General features: G+C 42.9%; 2 long non-coding RNA genes and 2 other non-coding genes across 10 annotated transcripts in view; 3 read left to right on the forward strand and 1 right to left on the reverse strand.

Moving 5' to 3' along the window:
* On the reverse strand, window positions 1-27,419 carry LOC103169805. 4 transcript variants are annotated; one of them, XR_005661018.1, is made up of 7 exons: window positions 27,380-27,419; window positions 23,047-23,248; window positions 18,946-19,089; window positions 9,834-9,910; window positions 2,766-2,823; window positions 1,615-1,713; window positions 1-173 (listed from the first exon to the last, which is right to left on the reverse strand). It is a non-coding gene; the product is annotated as an uncharacterized LOC103169805 (long non-coding RNA). The 4 variants fall into 4 exon arrangements; XR_005661019.1 differs by having other exon boundaries at window positions 1-1,710; XR_005661017.1 differs by having other exon boundaries at window positions 1-1,713.
* Window positions 1-27,730, forward strand: part of LOC103170215 — a 180,155-nt gene that overhangs the window by 67,177 nt on the left and 85,248 nt on the right. The window contains exon 6 of one of the 4 annotated variants that reach the window (XR_003766097.2): window positions 22,419-22,532. The exons of 2 other annotated variants lie outside the window; for them this stretch is intronic. This is a non-coding gene — a long non-coding RNA (uncharacterized LOC103170215). Of the gene's footprint in view, window positions 1-21,721; window positions 22,393-22,418; window positions 22,533-27,730 lie in introns of those variants that run through there. One more of the 4 variants, XR_486031.3, reaches the window with a different exon arrangement.
* Window positions 14,595-14,704, forward strand: MIR222A (microRNA mir-222a). Its single transcript, NR_034822.1, has one exon. It is a non-coding gene; the product is annotated as a microRNA mir-222a (primary transcript).
* MIR221 (microRNA mir-221) lies at window positions 15,227-15,319 on the forward strand. The gene has a single exon (NR_034823.1). It is a non-coding gene; the product is annotated as a microRNA mir-221 (primary transcript).

Raw genomic sequence — 27,730 nt, forward strand, 5'->3', positions numbered from 1 at the left:
TTAGATCTTACCAGAATTTTTTTGTTAATTTCACTTTTAGTTATATGCAAAAAAATTTCAATTCTTGAGATCCAGAGGTCCTCATCTGTTCTACCAGTCAGATGGGTGGGGAGGGAATTTGGCGATGCATTCCTTGGGTAGTTAGTTGTGCTGTTCATTAAGCGTTTATGTACCTGGCACCAGGGAAGATCCGAAATCAATAGATCAGACACAGACCCTGTCCTGCACAAGTTCACAATCTTCAGAGAACATCACAATCCCATTTTACAAAAGAAGAAATAGAGATGTTAAGTGACTTTCTCTAGGCCCTCCAGCAGACCAGTAAAAACGCCGGAATTACAGGTTGCGTCTCCTAACTCCTATGCTCTTTCCACTGGGCTACAGTTCTTCCCAATGACTTTCTGATGTTTTGAAACTCTGTGTGTGTGTGTGTGTGTGTGTGTGTGTGTGTGTGTGTGTGTGTGTGTGTGTTGAGAGCAAATGTGTAAATAAGCATCCCAGAAATGCTTGTAAACTAGGGGAACAATTCTGTTGGGGCAGTTAATTATTAGCATGGATGAATATCAAATGTAGTCACCTTCTGCAGCATAACTTGTCACTCAGTTTCTCTGCCTCCCTCCCAGCTCCACAGGCTACACTTGGACAGCAGGGCTCCATCACATTCTGTCTCTCACCGTCTGTCTGCTACCGTGTCCCTATCTCGCCGTGTCTGTGTCTCCAAGCCTTTGTCTGTCTTTGGACCCCCGACTCTGTGCCCCGGCCTCTGTGTTTCTAGTCTTTGTTCATCCAGGGAACAAATACCTTTTTAAAGAGTTCCACCATGAGATTTTCTTTTCTTTTCTGCAGAGTAGGGGCAGTTGGCTTCTCACACTTCTTCTCAGGCAAGGGTGACAGCTTGCTCTCTTTAAAAATTGTTTCTTTACCTGTCCCCACTCCTACATTTTTTTTTTCAGGTCCTCATTTCCTTATTTTGGTAGCCTTACACGTGAGCAATAACTGCAGACGTTTTCTAACAGGAAAGTCGTTGAGTAATCCTCGTGTGTGTGTCTGTGTGTGTGTGTGTGTGTGCACACCATTAATGGTGATGGATGAGGGGCCCTTTGGTCCTGACCACACTTGTGCGCACACAAAGACTGACGTTTGTTGACTGTCATATCTGTTGATTTGCAGTATCGGGCCCTGGTTTTGCTAGGCTTACGAGACTGACTTTCTGCCCCTGATGAACCGTTTCTTTCCTGGTTGTGGTGCACTAGGCTGCTTGGGAGAGTGCATCGAAACCGAGTTGGCAGACCAGATTCCTGCCCTCGAGGAGCTTACGAGCCAGTGAACTCAAAAACTCTTGAAGAAGCTTAGCTCTATTGCCCTTTTTACACTGCAGTGGATTCCTCTGTACACACGGTTGGAAAAAATATATATCTTTTGTTTTAAGCAGAATTTAAATAGACAAAATGAAGTACTTCTGCTCTGTCAGTACATCAGTGTATAATTAATGTCTGAAAGCTCCATTACTGCAACCTATTAATGAGCCAGATCTTTTGGAAGATTTTGCCTCTCAGTTTCATTTCAGCCAACGATCAAAAAGTGAAACAGTAAAAGGGGTTTTCCGATTCTCACCATACTACTATTGTGCGGTTGTATACTCTCCATTAATTCACCGGATGTCAATCAGCTGCCGAGATTTAATAGTCATTAGGATGTCATTGCTGTGTTCTGCTGTTTCAAAAATGAAATTGTGGCAGGTGGTAGAGGGCCGTGTTAGTGACAAGACCGGGGTGTGTCACGTCGAGTTTCAACGCCGCCGCGTTAACAGGGTTGGAAAAAACCCACACAAAGATGAAAATCAGAGGTTTGTCAATATTCCAAAAAAGAATGCATTCTGGGTTCTTTGACCCTATCAAATAAGTCAATCTGCTTTATACAATCCTGTGTGCAATTGGCAATCTTGATAATATTGTAATTAAGAAACTTCATTCACTAGTTGGGTGGAGGAGTTTTTAATTTCCTACATCCTTGCTGCAAAATGTCCTTTAAATGTGTTTGTGGTACAGATTACCATAAAGTCAGCAATTTGGCAAACTGATTTATCTGAAGCATAATTTTAATCTGGAGTAATGGTTGTGTATTTCTTCACCCACAATCTTTCTGATCTCCAACAGGCTAAGGGGAAGGTGATTACCTAGGCAGTGAGAAATTTGTGGTGGATTTTGTAGGAAAATCAGCCCTTCCTTAACTAATCATTTACTGCCTTTGCATGGTTGGTGAATAAATTATAATTTAGAAGGAAATTTTGACTTATTTAAACAACATGCAGAGTGTATTCCACTTCTATTTCCTTAAGTTTTCTTGTCCAATGAATTTTGTTTACAGAATTCTTGTGCTGCTGCATCTAGAATTCTATTATGTGCCAACTGAGCTCTTTCCACATTTATAGTTGTTAATTAGAGCTGTGGCGTCCTGTACAAATGAATTGCAAATCACAGAATCAGAGTTCTGTGATTGCTACCACCATCACCATCACCAAAAACCTACTTTTGGATGCTGCTTAGGTGAGCACTTGAAAATCCTAGTTAACACAGTCAGTTGGTATTTATTGAGCACTTAGTGTGCAGAACACTGTACTAAGCACTTGGAAAAGTATAATACAATAAAGTCGGTAGATATGATCCCTGTCTACAGGGAGCTTACAATCTGTGTGGGGAGGGGGAGGTGACAGACATTAAAATAGATCAGGGATAGGAGAAATGTAAGAGTATATGAATAGTTACCTAAGTTTTGTGGGGCCGGGTAAGAATCAAGGTGTTTAACACATCCAATTTCTTCCCTCTGAGAGCGTAAAAAAAAAATACAACACTAGTGAGGTCAAACAAAACACAAGAGACACTATCAACAAATAAATATCTTGAACACCACAAGAGCATGATGCCTGAGGTCCACAAAACAGCTGTAGAAAAATGAGAATTTTTTCAACCAGATTTTCTTTCAAAATTCCCCTAAAAGCATAAAAAAAGTCAGCTCAGATGAGTTTTGGCAAAATCCATACCACATGGGGATGTGCACACATGAAACATATGCACCTAGATAGGTAAATACCCAAATGGGTCGATGCAAACACACACATGGAACAACATCCAGGAACACCGAATACAAAGCGTACACAATCACAGTGACAAGACAGAAGCAGAAATCGCAGGGTTACATCCCTACACAGAGGGACCCTAAGCACTCAGGTTTCCTAACCCCTTAAACTCTGACACATAAAAACACCGTAAAATCCCAGCATCTCTCCATTAAATCCAATTTTTCAGCTACCTTTTTTTTCAGGCTATATGAGTTTAGTGTAAACCTTCCCTTCCTTGCATACAGGACTTGGAATCAGGGGGGCGAGGGGATCTTTATCCCATTTCTGCTCGCAGTCCATGACAGCGGGAGGAGGAGGAAGAGACCCTGATAGGCAGTTTCCTCGTTCTCCATGCACTTACTCCCATCTTTCCCATCTGCTCTCTTCACCCCAGCTTGGGCTCTTGCTCCTCCCATCCACTCTTCCCTCTCGTCTTTTCTGCCTCTGATCCCATTACTCATGCCTTCTCCCTGCATGGAATGTCCTCCCACTTTGGCTTCTCCAAACTAAGTCCCTCCTGGCTCATGGCCCTTCTAAAAAAAATCCACCCCCTCTCGGGGACATTTCCCGATTAACCCCCACCTTTCTGGACCCTGCCATCCCAAGAGTGATCTGCATAAAGAAAGCGCTCAGTAAATCAATTCTGGTGATAACGATGGCGATCGCTGTCAGAAAGGAAAATCTAGGCACCCTTATAGCTTTCATCTTCAACTCCTCCTCTTCCACGCACCCCACCCACCCTCCCTTCAAACTGGGTATTTTAAGCCTGCCCCGTTCGGCGTCCAGGATGGCGTGGGAAAGGGGGAATGAAGGATTCTAATTCTGACCATTGATTCCGACCACGAACATACGTGCGGCTGCATCTTTCAAGTGTTGGTGTACATGTAGACCATATATTCTAACTTCGTCCTTGCTTGACTTACCCCTCTCCCCCTCCAACCCCCAAAAGAAAAAAGCAAGTCTCATCATTCCCAGTTTGCCGTTGGAGCAAAAGAGTAATGAAGCTGGAATCAGAACCCAGGTCTTCCGACTGTCAAAACTATGCTCTAAGTATCACGTATTCTGGTGCTTTGCAGCCACCTAAGTAGGAATTGTAATGCATCTGTAGGTAAGAACAGAAACAAAAGTTATAAGCAACTTCCCCCACCAAGCTCACATTATGAGGTACTAACAAAACCTGACTTGGTTTAGCAAGACCAAACTAGAGGTCCTCAAAGACAGTTGTCTCTCATTTAGAGACCTGTACCTTGCTAACCCTTCAAGAGAATTAAACTCTTAGAAGTTTAAAACGCTAATTTTTTTTATGCAAGTAGTAAGGAATTGACTTCCTGTACTGGAGGTATATAATTTCCTTAGGTCTTGGCCAGCCCCACTTTATTTTAATTTATAGCCTGTCTCCCCTACTAGGCTTAAGTTCTTTGAGGGCAGGGAGTGTGTTTCACCAACTGTGTTATACTCTCCCAAGCACTTAATATAGTGCTCTGCATTAGGAAGCAGTGCAGCTTTGTGAAGGGAGCACGAGCCTGGGAGTTGGAAGGACCCGGGTTCTAATCCTGGGTCCGCCACGTGTCTGCTGTGTGATCCTGGGCAAGTTACTTAACTTCTCTGTAAAATGGGGAACAAGACTGTGAGCTCCATGTGGGGCAGGGACTGTATCCAACCTAATTAACTTGCCTATCCCAGTGCTTAGAACAGTGTCTTGCACATACTAAACACGAAAAAGATGCCATAGAAAAATTAGCAGTCAATAAATTCTGTTGTTTGATGTAAAGCTGTACTGCTTGAGGCTCCCTTTCCATTGACATAGTTCCTTCCCCTGCTGGGGATAGCCACCCCTACTTCACATTTTATAGACTGTTTTGGTGGTGTGTTCCTCTTCCTCTGGTCATTGGGCTGTCTGCTGGCCTCTAAAGTTGTCCTAGATCTAAGTAGTTTTGCCACAGGTACCTCAGGGAATTATTTTTCCCCCATGTAAATCAGCAAGTAACCAACATCAAGAAATAGCTCAATTTGGTCTTCCTGATATTTCAGCCCTTGTCCTGGGCAGACTCATCTAAACGATTATGCAGTGGCCAGGCACTGAGGAATGAGTCAGTTCCTGCAGTTTGGTTAGAAGTTCTCAAAAACTATTTCAGAATGTGGATGTGGTCAGCAGAGTCATTTTTCAGGCACAAAAAGGAAACCCACATCAACTGTAAAAATTGAACTTTGAACTGGTGGCCCTACAATAACAGATCTGTAGGACCATTTGCCAAGGAGAGCTCCTTGGTATCTCATCAAAAGCTCTATAATTTTGGGACCCGGATCTCTTTTAAGATAATGTAAATGGAATGATGTTAGCAAAATACCCACGAACGTTTTATTTTCTGAATTATCTTTTATGTGAATGATTAGAAAATATCACATGAAAACCACTGTCGCAATAACGAGAGGGAAGAAGCTTTAGATGAGGTAAAAATCCAGCTTGTATGGAGAGAAGTTGGGATTCAAATTTGGTAGTCGAGAGGAGTTGTTGGTTTGAAGTTGTCAAGATGTGCCGGTAAACAATGCTTCTATATGCACTGCTCTGTCCAGAATCCTAGCTAGCACTGTGGCTAACCAAACCTTTATCTGTTGATGCTCTGTTCTTCTCACTATAACATTGACCTCACTGTCCTCATCAATGGTATTTATTGAGTGCTTAGTGTGTGCAGAGCACTGTACTAAGTACTTGGGAGAGTAAAAGACAACAGAGTTGGGTAGAAACACTCCCTGCCCACAGTGAGCCTATGATCTAAAGGCATGGCTTGTTTGTCTTTGTAAACCAGTTTTCTCTGGTTTCTGCAACCTCGAAACTTCAGCTCGTGGAGGGAGAGTACCGTAACACGTTCAAGTTAGTATAAGGTGGTGGAATAGATCACCTATGATTGTCAGCATCGGCGGCATAGTTGTTTAAGTAATGGTTTACAGAAGGGTTTCAAGTTGGTCTCTTGGGCTTTCTCGGTTTGAGCCCTAGTGCTTTAAGGATTGTGGGTTACCCTGTCCACGTTGAAGTTGCCCAAAATAATTTGCTGCCCAGCTAAGAGATTGGGAACCAGTATAGAAATATGGATCCTAAGACTGGACAGTAGCACGGCACAGGACCAATCAATTGTGATTGTGGGAACTCCAGTCTTTTCCCCTATTCCCAGTGAATCAGTCTCAGTAGCCACAGTATGGCTGGAGGCACTTGGAAAATGGACAAAATAGACAAGTTTCCAGGTGGCTGATGGGACAGTACGCTCTTCTTTTAGACGTCGCTATTATCTTTCTTAGCGGGATCCTAAGCCAAAATAATGTGTTGCTTGATTTATTGAGTGTCTTCTGCGGTACAGAGCATGCGTTAAAAACTTGGAAAGGTAGAATGGAAGTTGAACCTGGGTGGGTAAGTCATATCCAATCAGCCACCTCAGAGCACTTGTGAGTGTGAGTTAATTTTCTACTTTAGTTTTTATCTTTTCTATCTGTGCTCTTAATTCTTTTACTTGTATATTTGGGAATATGTGTCTGCTTGTCTTCCCAATTAGACTGTAAGCTTTTCTAGGGCAAGGTCTTTTACTGTGCATCTAGTAAAGCAGCAAGCATCTAGTACAGTGCTGTACATGTGAGGTGCTCAATGCTGTGGATGATGGTTAGAAGAAATAGGGATGAAAGGCAGAGAAGGAGGCAGGAGTGCTCTTAAGTCTTACTATCTCTTTCGGCAAATAGGCTGTATTTTAAAGTGTTTCTGTGTATGAAGATCTCTCACAGCATGGAATTTCTTGTTCCATTGAATGCCTGTGATGTAAGAGAAGTATTATCGGCAGTGTCGGGGACTAAGGTGCACAGTATGATAGCAATAATAAAGAGTAATTAGAAATCAATCAACCAATGGAATCTATGGAGCACTTACTGTATGCAGAGCACCGTACTGAGCACTTGGGAGACTACAGTATAACGGAGTTGGTAGACATGTTCCCTGCCCACAACAAGCTAAGGGAAAATTTATAAAACTAATTAGGCAGGGAAATTATTAGGAGGGAGTAAAATATTCAGGACTGATTTAGTAGCCACAGCCATCCACTGTACAGACATTGCTATTATTTCAGACTAGTCACTTCCCTGAGCCTCAGTTTCCTTACCTGTAAAATAGGACTGAATATCTGTTCTTCCTCCCACTTAGATCTTGAACCCCTGGTGCAACGTGGGACTGTCTCTCTGAACTGATTAGCTTGTATTTTACCCCAGCACTTATTCCATGCTTTGCATATAGGACTCATTTAACAAATACCACTAATTATTATTTATTATGACTGAATTTACTATATAGTTCTCTGATTTAGATGAGTTGTATTAGACTTCTTACAGCAATCCAATTATTTGCCAACCTTTTTATTTGAAAATGAAAATAGAGGGAGGATTCTGGACTGTGAAAATATGGTTTAATTCATGTTTTGATTTTTTAATAGATCATAAATAGGCAGTTCTATCATTTTTATCAACTCTTCCTTAGTATTTGTTTATGGTATTTATTAAGTGCTTACTATGTGTCAAACGTGTTTAAGCACCAGGGCAGGTACAAGTTAAGTACGTTGGACCAAGTCCCCACTCACCAACACAGAGCAATCACTGCCCCCCCTCCCACCCCTGCCAAGGGGGCTGATGTCAGCCTTGTCTTTAAGCGGAAAAAAGAACCAGACCCATCACCTTAACTTCAGTACCCCGAAAAGAGAATCAAATTAATAATCCATGAATACATTTGAAACTCCCTGAAGGGGCACTGTGTAGTATGGATTTGGAAAGGGCAAGTTATAGCCAGCCAATTTCTTTCCATTTGTGATGGCGTCCACCTTATGTGGACTGGGTAAGATCTAGTAAATCCATCTGGAATTTGATTCTGATCCATGGGACTTTCTCACTGGCAAGCTGGGAGAGTGTGGCCAAGACCATACTTGTATCAAATGAATGCACAACCGGCCTGAAGTCTCACTCAGAAGATGGTTCTCAGTGACTCAGCACTGACCTGAAAGTTCTTAGCCAGTGGTCCATCATAAGGGGTGGTTCTTAAGCCAGTATTATTTCATATCTTTGTCAGTGATCTGGATGAAGGAATTCAACAAGTGTGCAGATGACACTCCAGAAGGGTTTCTGGGACTTAGGAAAGCCAGAAGAGATTTCAGGGTGACCTCAGCAAATTAGGGGAAAGATCCATCAAACACTAGGTGGCATCAAATTGGGACAAGTGCAAGGACAGTCACGTAGGAACGGAAAACAAACCGTGGGGACTGGATGGTGAAAGAATAACTAGTCGCAAGGAAGTGTGGGAGGATAAAGTCCTAGGAAGGACTCAGGTTTTAGTCCCAGCACTACGACTTCAACTCATCTTCTGGTGGTTCCAGTTAGGATCATCCCATCTTTTGCATCCTTCAGATCTTAGCAAGATATAATCAGGTTTTTCTTTTTTCTTTCTTAGTATTGTCAGCACGCTATCCTGCGTTAATAATTCAGTAGGCTGTCATCCTTAAGAGCAAGAGATAACAGCAGTCCCCTCGGAATTCCTTTGGAAAGGGTGTGGAAAATGTACCCTTTGAAACCTTATCACACTTGGTGTACAGTCTGTACAAAGCGAAGGGGTGGGTGTTGAGCAACTTATTCTGTCAATGCACATAGATGTGGTAGACCATTCAAGTAAGGTAAAGTGCACAGTAATAAGTTGGTCTGGACATTTTAGAGTCTGAATAGCTGCTCAGCTCTCCACTTGGGTAGACACAGTCTGGGTGTTGGACTGAAATTTCCAAATTTCCCTTGATGTGTTTCCCAGCAGTACGTTCGTTCCACCCGGCTTTAACTGATGTGTGTTGTCAGTGTATGTTTTGACTATAATTTTGTCAGGGTGTTAGGGAATGTCCGTATTAAAACTTGAGCCCGTTAGGATACAGTCCTCTGTGTTGGAAGAAGCCTGGTGAGGGAGACAGCTCAATTTTTCCTTAATGTGGACTTTTGCAAGCATACAATCCCCTCGTTATATAAGCACTGGGTGGGTCTGGTTCACATCTCTATGTTAGAAGGCACTTAATTTTATAAAATAACCTCTTGTCCCAAAAAAGTGCACCAGGGAGATGGAAGGCAAGTGAGGAGAAATTTGAAAAGATTTGTATTTCAAAGCTACCTCTGAATATAGGGATTTTTCTCTCTTTTTATCTTTTTCAAGCCTTGTTCCCTTAGGAGGTATTATCCTACTTCCTATCACTATTTCTTTGGTCCCATTTGAAGCTCAGTGGAGAAGACGTATATGACTATTGACTTACGTCCATTTTTGCTATATGGTGAAACATGAAGCAGCTTGTTAGTTCGCAAGGGCTCAGATGTATGTGTTATCGGAGTGGTTACAATGCCAGTTTTGTCTACAGCGTAGAGCTGTATTCACGTAAAGAACTCTTAGAAATGGAAATCGTGCTAAAGGAGAAATTGGTAGCATGGAAAGAGAAGTGGCGGTCATTTTCATGACCGCAATTTATAATTTATAAAGCGGCGAACCGAGTACTCGTAACGTACGCATTCCCCGACTGTAAGCTCCTTGTGGGCAGGGAACTTATTTCCTGGTTTTGTACTTCCCAAGCTCTTAGAAGACTACACCCACTGGGTACTCAGTAAGTGCTATTACTGTGACTACTACCATGACTACTTATTACTCTTTTAAAGAAAAAAAGAGACCAACCTTTCGTGTTTGTGTCATGGGCCGTGTGCCAATAATATCGAGTTCAGCCTGGCGTTTTGATTCCTCTGTTACCTAAACTGTACGAGATCATTCCACACATTAGAATTTCATAATAATGACAATGATGATAATAATAATAATAATTGTGGGATTTAAGCACTTATTTAGTGCCAAACAGTGCTCTAAACTCTGGGGTGGATATAAGGTAGGTCAGACACAGTCCTTGTTCCACATGGGCCTAACAGTCTATTGGGGAGGGAGAACAGGTACTTATTTAATTCCCGTTTTATAGAAGAGGAAACTGAGGCACAGAACAGTCAAGTGACTTGTCCAAGGTCACACAGCAGAGCTGAGATTAGAACCTAGGTCCTCCGACTCCCAGGCTCTTTCCACTAGGCCACATTGCTTCCCAGAATTCTTAGAATCCTCGCCACCCACACACTCAGATCTTCTGTTGGGAGAGCGCTATAATGTGGATCCTCTGAAAGTAAACAGTCACCGGCTTGAGGCAGTGTGCCTTTAAAAGCCCAGGATGATTCACCAAAGTGTTTCAGGCAAATCTCCTTCCAGAGTAACCTCTGTTTCAGCTTGGTTCCTTAGAGTGGTTTATTCAATCAATGGTATATTTATTAAGTGCTCATTTTATGTGGGGCACTGTACTAAGCACTTGAGAGAGTACAGTACAGTTGGTAGACATAATCACTGCCCCCAAGACTGGCAGATCTGGCCCTTAAGGCCAGATATAAAGTGTGCGTGTGTGTTTCTTTGTGATATATTAGGGTGTATTTATTACAAAAGGGCTTTAATTTGCAGATATATTTTCTGCTTAAGATTGCCAGTGATCCATACCTCTACACCCCCCCCCCCAACTTTACACACACACACACACACACACACACACACAAGATGTGTACGCATATGTGGAGGGTGCCCAAGGTGGTCTGCTCCCAGGGTCCCATATTTCCAAGATAGAAATCATAGATAACCCCATTTCTGGGTGTTCTGTAGAGAAAGATTCCCGTCGGCTCTGGTTGTCAGGAAGCTTGGTCTGGATGAATAGAGGTTACAAGGCAATTACCTAATTGCTAATAAATATTTTCTAAAAACTAGTTGTAGTCTACCCTTATGGGTATGCTAGTGGATTTGCCTTTAGAAATGTGTTTTAGAGACCCGTGCCAATCCTGCCCCTCGGCAGGCCTGCTTGGGCTAGTATAGTCTGGCAGGGTGCTTTGGAAATGTCGCGAGGCTGGGATTTCTTGGAAAATCTTTGGTCCAATCCAAAACTAAACCTACAGGGTCATTTACCAAACACTGAGCAGAGAGTCAAGTGACCATCAGCTGGTAGGAGTGTTTTTTGATCAATACAGTCACACGGTTGAGGAATGCGAGAGGTGGGAGAGCACTGAAACATACACGCAGTTCTGGAGATACCCTGCCAGGCTCATGGCATTATGTAATGTACCAGGAATTCAACTTCACAAGAATGTACTTTAATTAGACACCTGTATTTCAAATCTTGGTTTCACCTCTGGTTTGATTTCACCTTGTTGCTTAACCGGGGGGTGGGGGGTGGGGGGAGGGGGTGTTGGGGGTGTGGGTGTGTGGGTGTTTGCGTGCGCACACATTAAATGGCATCAGTAAAATTAAATTTATTAGATTCTCTACTTAAACATGCAACATCCAATCATTTGCAGCAAAAACACTGTCAGTTAAGTAAGCTTGGAGTACTCTAAGACAAAAACGGTTGAATATCTGCAGATTGATCAATGGTATTGAGCACTTACTGTGTGCAGAGCACTGTACTAAGTACTTGGCAGAGTACAATATGATAGAATTGGTACATGTTCCTTGCCTACTATGAGCCTACAGACTTACTAAGTGAAAGGATATCAGCACATACATGAAATGGGGAAAAACAACTGAATTGTAGATCCCAGGATGCTGTTCAGCGGCAGAGTGATGAGGTGTTTTGTGTTCCAGATAAGTCATTTTTCAGCAGCCCTCTCAGGTTGAAAAGTCAGTCGGTTTTACAACACAACACACGTTGGTCAAGTTCATAGGTACAGGGTTCTAATTTGGGAGTGTAATCTATTCAAATACAAGGGTTAGCGTGCCAAGACTAGGCTCTTGAAAATGAATCATTCCCAAAGAGTGTAAGAGCAGGAGGCAGGGTTTGATGCCTAATCAATCTCTTCCCACCCTCAAGCCTCTCTCTTCCCCCGCAAACACTCTCCAACCTGTTGTCCCTACTCCCTATGGAAATATACCTAGAACAGAAGCCTCACTGGAATCTGAGGTGTTTTTTTCCAACAGTATCTGGGGGTGCTATCCGATTCCGAAGGTGGATGTCGACTGAAACAGAACTGGCCGTGACTCACGAGCCCTTTAGTCAGCTGCCTTTGTATTTGTTGCACAATAGAAACCTCTGACTTTTCTTCAGTTTTTGACTGAACTCACTGCTTTTTTTTTAAAACCTCTTTGCTACTTAGTGGCCTGACCTCGCCATTGTAGGGTTGGTATGCGGAAAGTAAATGGCTAATGGTATAAGATTTCCTAACTAGGTTTCTCTTTGAACGTGCCCCATCTGGGTGCCTAACATTAAAAGAAGCTTTCCCCCAAACCTTGGTGCTTTGTGGGGGACTGCTTGGAATGATAGCATTTCATTCTAGTAACCAGAGAACAAGATTATTGAGGAAATGTTGTCAGGTTATTTAACCTTAAAATTGACCTCTCCATTCAGTCACTGGTATTCGAGTGCTTACACTGTTCAGTAGAGCGCTCCACTAACTGCTTGGGAGAGTACTATAGACTCGGTATCCCTGTCCTCAAGGGTCATCTTGTCTAGTGGAGGCTTTTTGTTGCACATGAAATTTACTTTTTCAAATTTTTAGAATTTGTTAAGCGTTACTATGTGCTAGGCACAACCCTAAGCACTAGGGTAGATACAGGATAATCAGGTTGGACAAAGACCCTGTCCCCCCATAGGACTCACAGTCGTAATCCCCATTTTACAGATGAGTTAACTGAGGCATTAAGTACAATGACTCACCCAAGGCCAGATGGCAGACGAGTGGTGGAGCTGGTATTAGAATCCAGGTCCTCTGATTCCCAGGCCCATGCTTTTTCCACCAGGGCACGCTGCTTCTCAAATGGTTATTTAGGAGATGACTAAAAGTGGGATTTTTTTTTTTTGGCCATCTTGTTTGTATTTTTAGTTTGAGGACAGAGTCAACCAAACCTGCCTCCACAGGTTTTCTCCTTTGGAAGACTGTTCTGGCTCATGTTCAGCATTAGAGTTGAACTGATCAATCAATGGTATTTACTGAGCCTACACTGTGTATAAACACTGTACTAAGCTCTTGGGACAGTTCAACAGTGTAAGTAGTCACGATCCTGCCCTCTGCTTTAAACTTAGTTTTTTAAAAAGTTTGTCATGAAAGGGCTTTTTAAAGCATGTAACAGCCAAGACTGGCACTGATCTGCTGATTTAGGGTTTGAGTTCATATTTGGTTTATTTCATTAAACAACCAGACTGGCTAAGGTTTGCAGGACTCACTGCTCAAAACTGTTGTGTGACAAAAATCTTCCCTGTCCCTGATGAAAATTAAATATTTAGGTACAATAGTATTGCTGCAACTTACTGGACAGTTAGAATTTAGTTCTCAACAAAGCCCTGTAATAATAATTGTGGTATTTAAGTGCCATATGTGTGACCAGCAGCAAAGCAGGTGAAGACCCAGTACAGTCAGAGCAGACATGATCCATGCCTCACAACCGCCTGGAGAGAGAACAGGTGTATGATGCCCATTTTCCAGATGAGTAAACAGGTTAAGGGATGGTAAATGACTTGCTCCAGGGACACAGCAAAGCAAGCAGCAGAGCCAGGGTTAGAAACCAGGTTTCCTGACTCCCAGCCCTGGGCTCTTTCCACTTGGCCACGCTGCTTCGTCCACCTAAGGCTTTGGCCTGAATAAGTCACTAATTTTATACACGAAGGAAGGAAGGCAGCTGGCAGAAATGGAGTTGGAGGAAAGTTTGCTTTGTCATCACAGCATCTTCCCACTATTGGGGTGTGTGTGTGTGTATAATACATGTATTTATATATATTCAAAAAAGTACTAGGCCAGAGAGCTAATGTCAACTAATAACAGTGAGTGAATTACCATTCTTTACTTTTCCCATCCACAGGAGGAGCAAATTTCCACAGCTTTGGTTAGTTACAATCCATACGTTTCTCACACACTGGTGAGACACTGCTTTGAGTGATTCACGTGGCTCTTTTGTAGGAAAGCTTATTTTCTGTCCCTTTCAGTGGCTGCAGTAGAAGGTTACATTGCCTCCACTCGCAACAGGACTGCAATGATAACTCACAAGGCCGCACTGCTGTCATTTTTCTTATATAAAGAAAGGCTTGAATAGAGTCTGCAATTTGCCAGCTATTGCGGCATCCAAGTCCATGGTAAAAGACTCTCCAAGGCCACCTCGTTATTAAATGTCTCACTTTACATATTTTAACTGTGCAAGCACAAATTGAAATCCCTTTGTGATTCGTTCTCAGAGAAATGCATTGTCTCCCCTAAGAGGTGTTCCAGGCAGCTGTTTCCATTGGGCAGGTGTGATTCTTTCCCTGGTAGCAGGAGGTTACCCAGAGGTAAAACAGAATGGAGCGTGAGCTAGATTTTTCAGGGTTGACTTTATCAAACTGACATTTTCACTTTGCCTCCGCAGAGCGTGCCCTGAGAACCGTGCGCACCCGCCTCCAGAGAGCCTGTAGTTGCCCCTCAATCGCTCAGTAGTCAGTGTAGATCCTGTATTCTAATCAGCAGCTACATCTGGCTACTGGGTCTCTGAGGGTACCTTCTAGCTTCTCTCTCGGGATAATTTGGAAGAAATTATAATGGGCATCTTTGGATCATGTGGATTCCACCCCATCTTCCAGATTCATAGCAGATTGAAAGAGTTGTATAGTATTAACCGGGACACGCCAGATGTGTCCTTGATCTGAGCTTCCTGTAGCCAAGATTGAGCATCTTGGAACGCCTGTTGATTTTCATTTATTTAGCTGTGTCCTTGTTTTAACACACTACCCCTTCCCAGGCCTCTAAAGGCCTTGATTTAGGATTGAAGAATTGTAGGTTTTGCGGAGAGCGAAGCTCTAAGATGTAATTTATAGTTTACACGGTTTTAGATCGCCCCTATTAGAGGGTAAGCTCCTTGGGGGCAGGGAGTGCGTCACTTGGTGATTTTTGTACTCCCCAAGCACAAATACAATGCATTGCACCCAGTGGGTGCTCGATGGAGAAAGCCCGGGTACCTATCTCTCCTGGTTATTTACGAGTGTTACAAGTGGTTGCGTGCCACCAATGCTGATTGTATACTTTGTAGGACGACCATTCAGGTTTGAGGCATGAACCTGGCATACAATGTAGAATTCTGTATTTGTTAAGCAACAGCTACATTGTCTGCTGGGTTTCAAGCTACCTGGAAATGTACACTCAGTGACTACCCGTGGTCTCTGATTCATATCTACTCTCCGTGGATGTGCGCTGGACACAAAGAGGATTAATCGGAGGGACTGTATCCTTGGGCAGCGGGCAGAGAACAAAGAACTTCAAATGCTGCCAACTGTTTTTCTTCACCAAGGGTTTTGCCAGAAGTGGGCCATCAAAGGAAATGATAGAGCGAGAAGAATGATTTTAAGCCTAAAGGTCCTGTAATGAACAGGGGACTTAATTCTCCTCAGTTTACCTTTTTGTTCATTTTAATTTCTGGGGTCATGCACACATTTTCACAAAGCCCAGGTACAAGTGAGGAATAACTACTTTTCCCCCCTCTTCTTTCCCCAGTCCACTAAGGGCGATTCTTCCCGTACAATCTGTTTCAGGGAAGCAGCATGGTCCAGTGGAAAGAGTAGGCCTGGGAATCAGAGGACCGGGGTTTTAATCCCAGCTCTGCCGCACATCCGCTGCGTGACCTTGGGCAAGTTGCTTTTCTTCTCTGTGCCTTAATTACCTCATCTGTAAAATGGCACTTAAGACTGTGAGCTCCCTGTGGGACAGGGACTGTGTCTTGTATCTACCCAAGTGCTTGGCACATAGTAAGCACTTAAATACTAGTTATTATTATTACTTCATCAGTGCTACTCCACTCAGTTGACTCAGGGCTGCCATGACCAACATCCAGACTGCTCAGATTCCCCCTTAGTGCACTGCTTTTTCAAACCTCCCAGCCTGTTTTTTAGGGGGGTTGGAGACCCACGGCTTCCTCTTCACCCCCTGCCCGCTTCTCATGCCAATAGTGGAACCAGGAGTTCAGTCTGGGCTCCCTTGGCTTGAGTTCCCAGATGAATGAAAGGCTTGGGAGGACAACTAGGGGACCGGGACAAGGTTAATTACCGCCGTGCACTGTTCAGGGCAGTTTGGAGTTAAAGCCCCCCTGAAGCCTGGCTCTTCTCTGCTCAGTCCTCAGCTCCTTTCAAACAACAAGCACTGCACAGCTCCAGGCTGAATTTAAAGCCACCCGCTTAAAGGAAGGGAACTTCATTACAGGCAAGGTTTAATAGATATGCGAGACTATCATTGATGCTCATTTATTTGTGGGGAATGGTATTATTCCTGTTAATTAAAAGAGTTCTATTTGTAGTTTAAGGAGTAAGTGGCATAATGGACCTCTGCCTGATAGCAAATGGATTTTAATGATCCTGAAGTGCATTTTTGCCTCACAGTTCTATGCACGCAAATAAAAAATAAAACTGTAAAATTGCACAAGGAAAAATATTTGTCTGCTATTATTTTAAGACTGATTAAAGGGCAGTGGTAACCTTAAGCTCTAACATTAATGATCTATGGTAAGTATAGGAGAAATAAGGATTACTATTAAACTTACATTTTGTGCTCCAAATTGAAATCTCAGTCTTTTGGGAGTGAGAAAAATCAGAAACTATGCACATGTTGCTAGTGGTGTTATTTTCTTTTCCTACTGTAATACCCTGAGTGTGCTTAAAAGATCCTTGTTGATCATCATCATAATGGGGGTATTTACTCAGTGCTGAGCACTGTAATAAGCACTGAACTATAGATAACACCACAGAAGTCTTGTTCGGTTGGGCCAGTTTTGAGAATTTTCATTTTCTTAATTGGTACAACTTAAAACTTAGAGTTCTCCAAAGTTAAAGAGTTTAAGAAAGGTTACCTGGTCCTGCATTAATTGCATAAAAGAGTAATCTGTCCCTTTACACTGGTTTCAATTTTTAGCACAGTTTGGATGTAACACTTTGTAGTCAATTCACTGAGCTTTCCTTTATTTTTAAATGAATTTTAATTTTCCATTTTTTCCAGTGCTCTCACTAACTACAAGTCGGTGGGAAATCTCTCTCAAATTTTGCACTCTTATTAGGCTATTCTATCTAGTGGTATTTAAACAGATTCCCTTGCCCAGGATCTAAGTCTCCTACTCACAAACCAAGTTCCCACTGAAAATTTACGCGTTAAACATACCCTTGATGAGAAGGATTTTCTTCCCCTCTGTTTGAAAGGGCAGGTAGAGACAGACACACATAAATGAGGCCATTTACGTACTCTGAAAAATACCGACCGGAAACAAGTCCCAAGAGCGATGGAACTGAGTAGATGGAGCACAGGAACACATCTGAAGACTTCTCAAACCCACAGTCAACAAAGTCATACGATAATATAGAAACAAAACTTTCAACCTCACCCCAAGTCAAAAACATACCTCATTCTTCAGCTGTGCACGCATGTTATAGGACCAGTTCCTCATTATTTCCCAGATCTCAACGAACTGAAGCTAACAGATTCCATCAGTAGCAACCAGAGAGTCACAATTCAGAAAGCTTTCGACTTCTGGGATAAAACTCATGCTACCTCGAGGTAGAGCAGGGAGCCCATCAACCCCCAAGATTATGTTTACACTCTTTTCTGCTTTTGTATCTGCTGAATGTCTTCTCCCATCTGCTCCAATTGAATACTTTTAAGGCCGTGGAACTCCAAACCATAACAGTGCAACCTATGTGATGACCATCTGCATTAGGCCTATTTTAAAAAAAAAACCTATGTATCATTTGTCACTTTGCTTCTTCGGGGCGGGGGGGAGAGGGGAGACTGCAGTGTTTATAAGAGCTATGTCTCCTCAAGAGTATGCTGAGATCTCCTCAGATGAGGTCTGAGTGTCCAATTCCAATTGTGGTGCACTGACTTCCATCATCAAGAATGCTGGTTAATAAAACAGAGCCCTCCTAAGTGGTGTGGCGAGAGTTGGAAAGAAAATTCCAGCCACAGTCCCCAATATTGAGGAGTTTACAATGGATTGGAACCAAGACCGTGCTAATAATACCAGTGACCCGCCTGGCATTCAAAAGGCTTAAGGGTGTGAAAGATAAGCCACGCACCCCTATCCATTTAACCCTCTCCCTTGCTGTGGTTTGCAGAGTATCATTTGTTAATTTTTGGTCAGAGGCTGGCTGTCGATATTTTTAAGACGTTTTGCAGAGCTGAGTTGGTACAAGGGCTTTTGTTCAGCGATACCTGAACGGAGCTGAACAGTCTAGACTCTTAAGCTCGTTGTGGGCAGGAAATGTGTCTGTTATAGCGTACTCTCCCAAGCGCTTAGTACAGTGCTCTGCACACAGTAAGTGCTCAATAAATTCAACTAAATGAATGAAAGGCTGAATCTCAGAAAGCACCTGGCATTCTGGGATTTAAAATCGCTGCGAGCCCCTAAACCAAAAGGTGAGCAATACCATCGGCCTGGAAATCAGGATCAGGTTTTCACTCACTTCATGTGTTGTGGGCCTTGTCACTGGCCCAGTGCTCACAGCCCCATTGAAAGAGTTCAGGGCTGTAGCAGGCAATAAGAACAAACAGCTGTAGTGGTGGGCGGGAGAGGAGGCAACTGAATTCCTTGCTCTATGGGGTGGGCAGTTTGCTCGTGCAGCAAAATAGCTATGAAAAGCAACAAGTCCTAGAGGAAAGAGCACAGGTCTGGGAGTCAAAGGACCTGAGTTCTAATCTCAGCTCTCTCCAATCTAGTTAACTTGTATCTACCCCAGGACTTTAGAACAGTGCTTGACATATGGTAAGTGCTTTACAAATACCTTTAGGAGAATCCAGGTGGACCTTGTATTTCTTGTAAACCCAGGGCATTGAAAGAGCTCAGGATTTGGTTCTTAGCACGGTTCTGCCATTTGCTTGTAGTGTGTCCTTGGACATTTCACTTCTCTGGGCCTCGGTTTCCTCATCTGTAAAATGGAGATTAAATATTTGTTCTCCTTCCATCTTAGATTGAGTCCCAGGTCGGGCAGGGACTCCATCTGATCTGATTGGATTGTATCTAACTTACTGCATGGCACATAGTAAGGGCTTAACAACTACCATTATTATTATTATTACTGCTTATGTTTATTCTGTTCTTTCCAGTGGTAGGATGCAGTTTCTTTGTGGTGCTCACCATCAGGAAATAGTGTGTTCAGACCTCTGTACTAAGCATTTGGGAGAATATAGTACAGCCGGGAGACTGAATCTTTACCCTCTAAGTACTTACAGTCTTGTGAAGGGAGAAAACCACCGAAATAAATTACGGAGAGAAGGAAGAAGGAAAGTGAATTGGAATGCAAGTGATTGCTTAAGAAGGAGGGTATCAGCAAAGTGCAACTGCTGGCTGTGTGTACGTAAGTCACAGTTGGAGCAAAGGGCTGAGGAGATATGGGGAGGGGTGGGGAACTTATACCCGAGGGAGGAGAAATTAATTGGTAATGGCCTTTTGGAGGACATGTGATTTTAGAAAGGAAGTCACATTTTATGTTAATGTGGGACTGACATTCCACTCAAGAAGTATGCTGCTACCACAAATCTCAAAGCTAGTCCTATTTCTTGGCCATTCTACTTAGACTTAAGGAGGAATAAGCCTGGTAGTTCACCCGATCTTTCAGGCAGTGAAACGGGAGAGTCCTCTGGCTGCTTTATTAACCTCTCACTCCCTGCGATGTGTAACAGTGATCTGTCTACCTCCCCTGGGTAATAGCAGTCTATATTTCTTCTTTTATCTTTATTCCTTAAGTCTGTCTATCCATCTCAATTCTGGGTGGTCCTCCTCTTATTCTGCAGGTCACCTTTGCATCGATTGGCATTTTTCCTCCAAAGATTTCACCCACACCCGCCCCTCATCCCCCTTCAGTTTTTCACCTCTCTCTCGTTGTAATTCTGTTGTATTCTCCCAAGCCCTTAGTACAGTGTTCTGCACACAGTAAGGACTCAATAAATACTATTCACTCAATGGTATTTACTGAGCGCTGTACCTAAGGGCTTGGAAAAGTAAACAGACACATTCCCTATCCACAAGGAGCTCAATGGATTGATTTTGGGGACTTAAAGATCCTGAATCTGCCAGGAATACCATTTTGTGAGACCTGATAACCAACCAAAGGTATTGACTGAGACCTTACTGTGTGCCAAGCACTGTACTAAGGATTTGAGCATTTCGATCTTAAAATGGCTAAGTAGCATTCCTTACTGGAGTTTAGGGAGAGATAAACCAAATATTTATTTATATTGATGTCTGTTTATATTGACATCTCTCCCACCCGCCGTAGACTTTGAGCTCGTTGTGGACAGGGATTGTGTGTTTCTTTATTGCTGTATTGTACTTTCCCAAGCACTTAGTACAGTGCTCTGCACACGTAAGTGCTCAATAAATACAACTGAATAAATTTGGGAGATCACAGTACAACATAGTTAGTAGAGGAGTTTACAGTCTGGCCGGGAGGATTTGTATAGAGGTGACAAAGTTGGGTGGCAGAAGTCCCATCCAACTCTGACCCGGTTCTGGATTCCCCTGGATATTGGCTGTTAGTTTCAAAGCTCCCTTTCCTGTTCTCTGTATACCTTGCTGTTATCAAAACCAGATCCGGCCATTGTTGCTCCTGACGGATATGAAAGCCGCTCTCACCTCTGGCGAAACCACAAATCTACTGCTCATTTTGGCAAGGGTTGTAAATTCCCATCAGTGAATGTTTATTTACAAGGTAGTTGCCCATTCGGGGATTATTTTCTCATTTGTTTGTTCCTTGTGCTTATTCTCCTTACCCATTCCCCTAGCAGGCATTTGGAGGGAAATTGATTCCCTTTTTCAAGTGTTTCTTTCAAAAGCTCCCTGACTTTTCAACAGTACTTCTCTTGAAAACCCCAGTCAAGCAGCAGTCTGGCCGAGTGGAAAAAGCAGGGCCCCGGGAGTCAAGAAACCTGGGTTTTAATCCCTGCTCCACTCCTGCCTGCTGTGTGGCCTCAGGCAAGTCACTCAACTTCTCTGAGCTTCGGTTTCCTCATCTGTAAAATGGGGATTAAATACCTATTCTCCCTCCCTCTTGGAATGTGAATCCCATGCGGAACATGGACTGCCTAATTTGCTTATATCTAATCTCCTTTAGTGCTTAGTAAGCACTTGACAAATAACACTGTTGTTGTTCTCTGAGAAACAACCATTCATCCTAAGGAGAGCCCATCCAGTCTTTACTCACACTTCTTCCACCTACTATTCATCTGAGAGATCGTGCCACAGCTCAGTAAGAAGAGTGCACACAGCTTCTTGTTAAGCCCCGTCCAAAGCAAAAATTAAAGAACCTGGGAAAGAAAGGCGCGAGGGGACCCCCTGGGCTTTCGGTTTACTCTGTGGAAGCGCTCCACTGCCTTTCATAACAGCCACTAGGGAAGATTTCAAAGTGCCTCTCGGCAATCAAATATTAGACCGGTATGACAGCTACAACTGAACCTCCTTCCTCACTGAGTTTCACTTCCCCACCACATTTCAGTTAAACTGATGTTGAAATCCCCTTTGTACGTCCCTTCTTAAAGTTCCCTATTTTCATTTGTGTTCAGGTGTGAAGACAATCCCTACTTGACAGAAGGCAGCCCAAAAGCCAGTAAGCCTAAAAAAGACTCGTCCCCAGATACCACGAGGCCTCAGCCGCACAAAGCATGTCACATGTAGAATGCGGAACTGAAAGATTATCAGGGGACCATCCATGGGGATATTGTGGTTATTAGTCTATTATAAGGGTACGAGATAAAGGGGTCCTGGAACAGAGTATATAGAGGGATAACTTCCCAAAACAGAGGTGTTCTCTGTTCACCCAGGGCATGCTAATAAGCAGGAAGTAGTCTCTCATAGAGACACAGTCATGCAACTTAGGTCAAATAGCTCTGTAATTATATAAAATAATGTCAGGTCGGTGGGACTTGAAACCCCGACTGATGTTGAAGTAGAATTACTCCAGCAATAATCATCAAGTCTTTTTTGGCTCTGAGAAGACCGCTGTTATCCCATCCATGGAGATGAAGATGGGGACAGAGGCTATTCCCTAAAAGCAACAGCTGTGAAAGTAATCACGATCCTTTGCGAAAGAACCAGATCAGGGACACCTGGCCAGTCGCCAAAGCGTTCGGCTCTGTGAGATTTTTTTGCCTGACAACTTTGTCCTGGGATGTATTGTTTATTGTTGTTGTTGTGAATGAGTTTATTAAAAGTTACATGAATGGTGAATACTGTACATAATGCCTCCTGTGTTATTTTCAGACTTATTTGCTTGGTTCCTTTTGGACATCGCACCCTTGGCTGTTGTTGGAAGCAAACTGAGAGAGAGAGCTGCAGGGAAGCGGACTGGGGCTTCGGGTTTGAATCCCCAGAGTTGGGGCAAGTGACTTATAGTTTGATGACCCCATCAGTACATGGAAGTCACGTTCCCAGTACGCATGGCATGCTGTATTGAGTACTAGGGGAATGCTAGACAAGCTCCCTGCCACCAGAGAGTTTACCTCCACCTTCCCTCATTTCTTGCAGACTCAAAAACAAGGGGCAGGGAAGAATTTTCACTTGGCTGTTCATTAGCTAATTGGCAAGTCCTGCTAATGAGGACTTGGATCATTAGGGGAAATGGTTGTGTCTGCCCAAGGTGAATTTGTTTACTCAATTTTTGATTGATTTTCTAGAGTATTTTTTTCTGACGCAAATCGAAGAAGGGCAGAGGTGGAAATTGACCCCCCTCTAGACTGTAAGCTCGTAGTGGGCAGGGAACCGGTCTACCAATTCTGGTATACTCTATTCTCCCAAGAGCTTAGTATAGTGCTCTGCTCCCAGTAAGCATTCAATAAGTACCACTGATGGAAGTGACTGATTCCCAGCTGATGTTTGTGGGAAGACTTACCGGGTTTATGGTTGCCAGTACCATCCCAGGGTCTCTCACTCTGCCCAAGGGTTGTGATGCATGGTCTTTCACTGGTTTCCTGGGGTGGGGAGGCTTTTCGGTTGGCCTAGTCCACCACTGCTTTCTGGGACATCGTGTGGTATCCGGGTTCCAGGCAGCCGTGGCTGAAAGGATAGGCTTCATTTCCCAGTAGCAACAGCAGCTGTTAAAACAGAAATGCCTTGAATTAAAGGGCGCATTTCTGAGGAATGAAGAACAGTGAATTACAGAGGGAGGAAACACTCAAGGAGGAGGACCACAAGAAAACTGAAGATTAAATACCTGCTCTCCCTTCCCCTTAAGACTGAGCCCCATTTGGGACAGAAGATATGTCTGATCTGCTTACACTGCATCGATCAATTGTATTTAGGGAGCGCTTACCTGTGTGCAGAGCGCTATACTAAGCGCTTAGCAGCGTAGCTACACAAGTGCTTAGTAAATGCCTAACAGATACTACCAAGAACTCTTCATCCTAAAGAAGGCCAGTGCAGTCTTCACTCTTCTCATGTCTCTTCCACATGCCATGCATCTGACAGATCGTTGCCACTCGGCAGGGTATGACAGAATTAGTACACGTGATTTTCTTCTTTTTTAATATTAATATCTGTCTCCCCCTCTGGACTATAAACTCCCCCTGGGCAGGGACCATGTCTACCAACTCTTCTTGTACTGAATTATTCTCAAGAGTAAGAGCTCAATAAATATCCTTGCTTGCTTGATCCCTGCTCTCAAGGAGCTCACACTCTGTCAGGGAAGAGAAACCACTTATTCACAGATAGAAGGAAGAAGGAAAAAGGGGTAGCCATATGAGTCAGTATTTTAAGTAATAAGGCTTTGCAGCGGGCACATCAGTGGCCCGGAAGATTGTGCATATACAAGTGTTTACTGCCACTCAAGCCCTGAAAGTGGCAGTTAGGCGATGATCTGGGGAGGAGGGAAATTAAAAATCAGGAAAGGCCTCTTGGAGAAGATGTGATTTCAGGAGGGCTTTGGAGAGGGGGACAGCTGGGGTCTCTCAGATTTGAGGGGGGTAGGCAGTTGTAGGCAGGGGAGAGGGTGTGACAAGAGCGAGAGAAGCAGAATGATCCACAAAATCCACCTATTTAGGAAGGAGAAATCCTTAAGGGCAACAGATGACAAAATTAAACCTCATGTGAACTTCCCACAGAGCATGAAACAATTAATCCTTTCTAGCTTTTTATCATGCTACCTACTTTCAAACGGAGGTCATTTATCAACAAGTATTTACTGAGTGATCAGAGTTTAGATCGAGTGTTAAATGGAGCAGAGGTAGAAGAGTGACTTAACAGAATTTCTTTCATACCTACAAGCATCTATCAACCCATACTCGGCTCCTTTCAAATATGAGGATAAAACAGAATAATGCTGAACAAGTGAATATCAAGATCTTTCTCTTCTCCCCCATAACTAATTGAAGAAAGAGCAATTTCTGTCCTTTCTCCTCCTTCCAAGTCTCCGAGACTGAAATTCTCTCCACTGTGTTTGAGGTTTTACATGCAGGGAGGTATCTATGAGTTGTGCCCTGATTAGCCATCACTGCCATAAAGGCAGCACAGCTGAAGAAGATCAGCCAAGATCAGGAAATCGGAGTTTTTCCTCCCCCCAATGACATCCATCTCCTGAAGCTGCTCCTAAATTTTACTTTGGCAAATTGTTGTGTTGGCGAGTGATTAAAGGGTTAGCTGTTAATGCCCCTAGTTTTAATAAAAAGGAATCATCTTTCCATATTCATACCTTTCAGTTTTTTTAAAAAATGGTACTTGTTAAGCACTATGTGCCAGATTAACTAAGCACTGGGGTAGAAACAAAGTAATCAGTATCATGCCCTCCCCACAGGGCTCACAGTCTTAAACCCCATTTTACAGATGAGGTAACAGGCACAGAGAAGTGAAGTGACTTGGCCGAGGTCACACAGCAGACAAGTGGCGGATCTAAGCTTTTTTAACTGTAAAACTCCCTGTACGGGTTACTTGGTCTAAGTCTGTGTTCTATAAAGTGCCCAGTGGGCATTTGTTGGTGTTCAAACACTGAAGACTATTACTAATAATTCCTGCACTGTTTCTTTGACACCACGCTAAGCAATACTAAACAAAATCAGTTTCAAAGTTAACACGAATAGGAGTTTGAAGGACCTGGCAAGGTAGGGAAGGAAAGAGCAGTTACTTCCCTAAACGCCTTTGCATCTAGGATTTTTCCAGATACTAGTACTGTATCGAACGTCAAAAAAATGAGTAAAACTATGATTGTCCTTTCATAAGACATATGGATGAATTAAATGCATTGCAGAGTAATATGGATTTTAGATTGGTGGTCATAGCATTTACTGTGCATCCAATGGGCACTGTGCATTGTACTAAGAATTTGGGAGAGTATAATAGAAGCAAGAGACAGATTTCCTTCCTACAAGGAGTTTACACTCTAATGAGGGAGCAATTTGGAAAAGTATTAATAAACAATCAGAATTAATTAATGCATAATTGAATATGCATAAGTGCTGAAGATGAGTGTAAATAAATACCTAAGTTCACGCCCTGCGGATGGAGTAAGGAATCCAAGCTCTTTTCTTCATGGAAGGTTTCCTTAAGCCCACTGAACTTCCTAAAAATATTCTTATACTCTATTTCCTCTATTCATAATCTATCTTTAATATCTGTCTCCCTCTGAAGACTGTAAACTCCTTGTCTACTAATTCTGTGGTATTTCCTTAGCACTTAATACAGTGTCCTGCACACAGTAATTTCTCAGTAAATAGCATTGTTTGTCGGACTGTCCGCCTAGTACTTGTCCTAAACTACTCAATTCTGCCCAATCTTAGTATTTTGTCTCATCCAACTACCACTGATTGAGACACAACTCAGAATCACATTTACTTGGTCTAATTCAATCCCAATAATCTTCGTTTAAAGAGAGTCCCCAGCATAAAGACTACTTGGTGGATTGTCTTAGCTCTGAAGTTGTGCTTCATCATGAGAGAAGACTTGAATAAAGGAGCAGTGAAAGGAAGTGTGGGGAGCTTTGTTTTCTAAAATCATGATGCCATCTGCTGGAAGATGAAGAGCAAAACCTTCTCCTTTTGCATCACAGTTGAGCAAAATTGTTTTTGTTTTGCTTAAGGACAGGCCATCCCAAATATTTCCCGGGGCCTTCGGAGAACCGAAGGTCGAAAGGTTCCATTGCCAGTCAAATTTCTAGGGTCTTAAAGACCAAGCAATACTCCCTTTTCAAATAGAGAACCTTCTGCACATTAAATTAAGCAGGAAGGTAGAGTTTCAAAGTGATTGGCTAGGAGGAAAAAGCATATACTTCCAGAAGAGCAAGGAGTGATCCCAGTTTTGTTATTAAACCATGAAGAAACTTCATATCTACTCCTGGTGACAGTTTATGTGTTTGTTTTTTACTCACTCAATCAACAGCATCTATTGAGTGCCCACAGTGGGCAGAACACTGTACTAAGCACTTGGGGGAGTACAAGAAAGGAAGAGAATATGATCCCTGCCTTCAAGGAGTGAACACTCTAGCCAGGGAGACGGGTAAAATATAAATTCCAGACAGGATGAAGAAATGCTTGGCACAAAGTAAGTGCTTAACGGATAACACAATTACTATTATAATCTGTTAAACACTTATTAGGTGTCATTCACTGTACTAAACATGAGGGTAGGTAGATATAATCAAGTCAGGCACAGTTCCTATCCCACATGGGGCTCACAGGCATAGAGGGAGGGAGAACAGATATCTCATCCCCATTCCACATATGAGGAAACAGACACAGCTAGTATTAAGGGGGAGGAGAGTATCAACCCTCCTGGAAATGATGATGATGATAGCAATAATAATAACAGCAATAATTCTACTATATCATGTTAATCATTAGGCAAGTACATCATTATAATCCTATTGTACACACTATGATCATTAAGTTATATGTGATTGCTTTTATTATTTAATCATAGTCAAAAAGAATCCTAAATAATCTTGAGAGATCACCTGGTCTAGGCCCCAGTCTCCAGGCTAATGAGTGACTGAACCATTAGACAGTTGCCAATTTGTTTCCCTAAAAGTTCTCCTTAAAGCTAGTGGAGGAGAGAAATCCACCCTTTTTTTTCTTTCCCTTCATGGTATTTGTTAAGTGCTTGCCTGGCACTGTTCTAAGTGCTGGAGTAGATATAAGGTAGTCAGGTTGGACAAAGTCTGTGTCCCACATGGAGCTCACAGTTTTAATCCTCATTTTACAGATGAGGTAACTGAAGTACAGGGAAGTGAGGTGACTTACCCCAGGTCATATGGCAGACAAGTGGCGAAGGCAGAATTAGAACCCAGGTCCTTCTGACTGACTCACCAATCATCTATAAAAAGGAGGAAGGACAAATGGATATACAGACGATAATAGGGTGTATAAGATGTGCACAGATGTGCTTTAGGTGGTTGTGAGTACACAGGGCTGGTGGCAGGACATACATTTTCCCCTCTTAATAATAATAACGATGGTATTTGTTAAGCGTTTACTATGTGCCAAGTACTGTTCTAAGCACTGGGATAGATACAAGGTGATCAGGTTGCCCCACATGGGGCTCACAGTCTTAATCCCCATTTTACAGATGAGGTAACTGAGGCCCAGAGAAGT

The sequence above is a fragment of the Ornithorhynchus anatinus genome, chromosome 18, assembly GCF_004115215.2.
Source record: "Ornithorhynchus anatinus isolate Pmale09 chromosome 18, mOrnAna1.pri.v4, whole genome shotgun sequence".
Classification (NCBI taxonomy): domain Eukaryota; kingdom Metazoa; phylum Chordata; class Mammalia; order Monotremata; family Ornithorhynchidae; genus Ornithorhynchus; species Ornithorhynchus anatinus.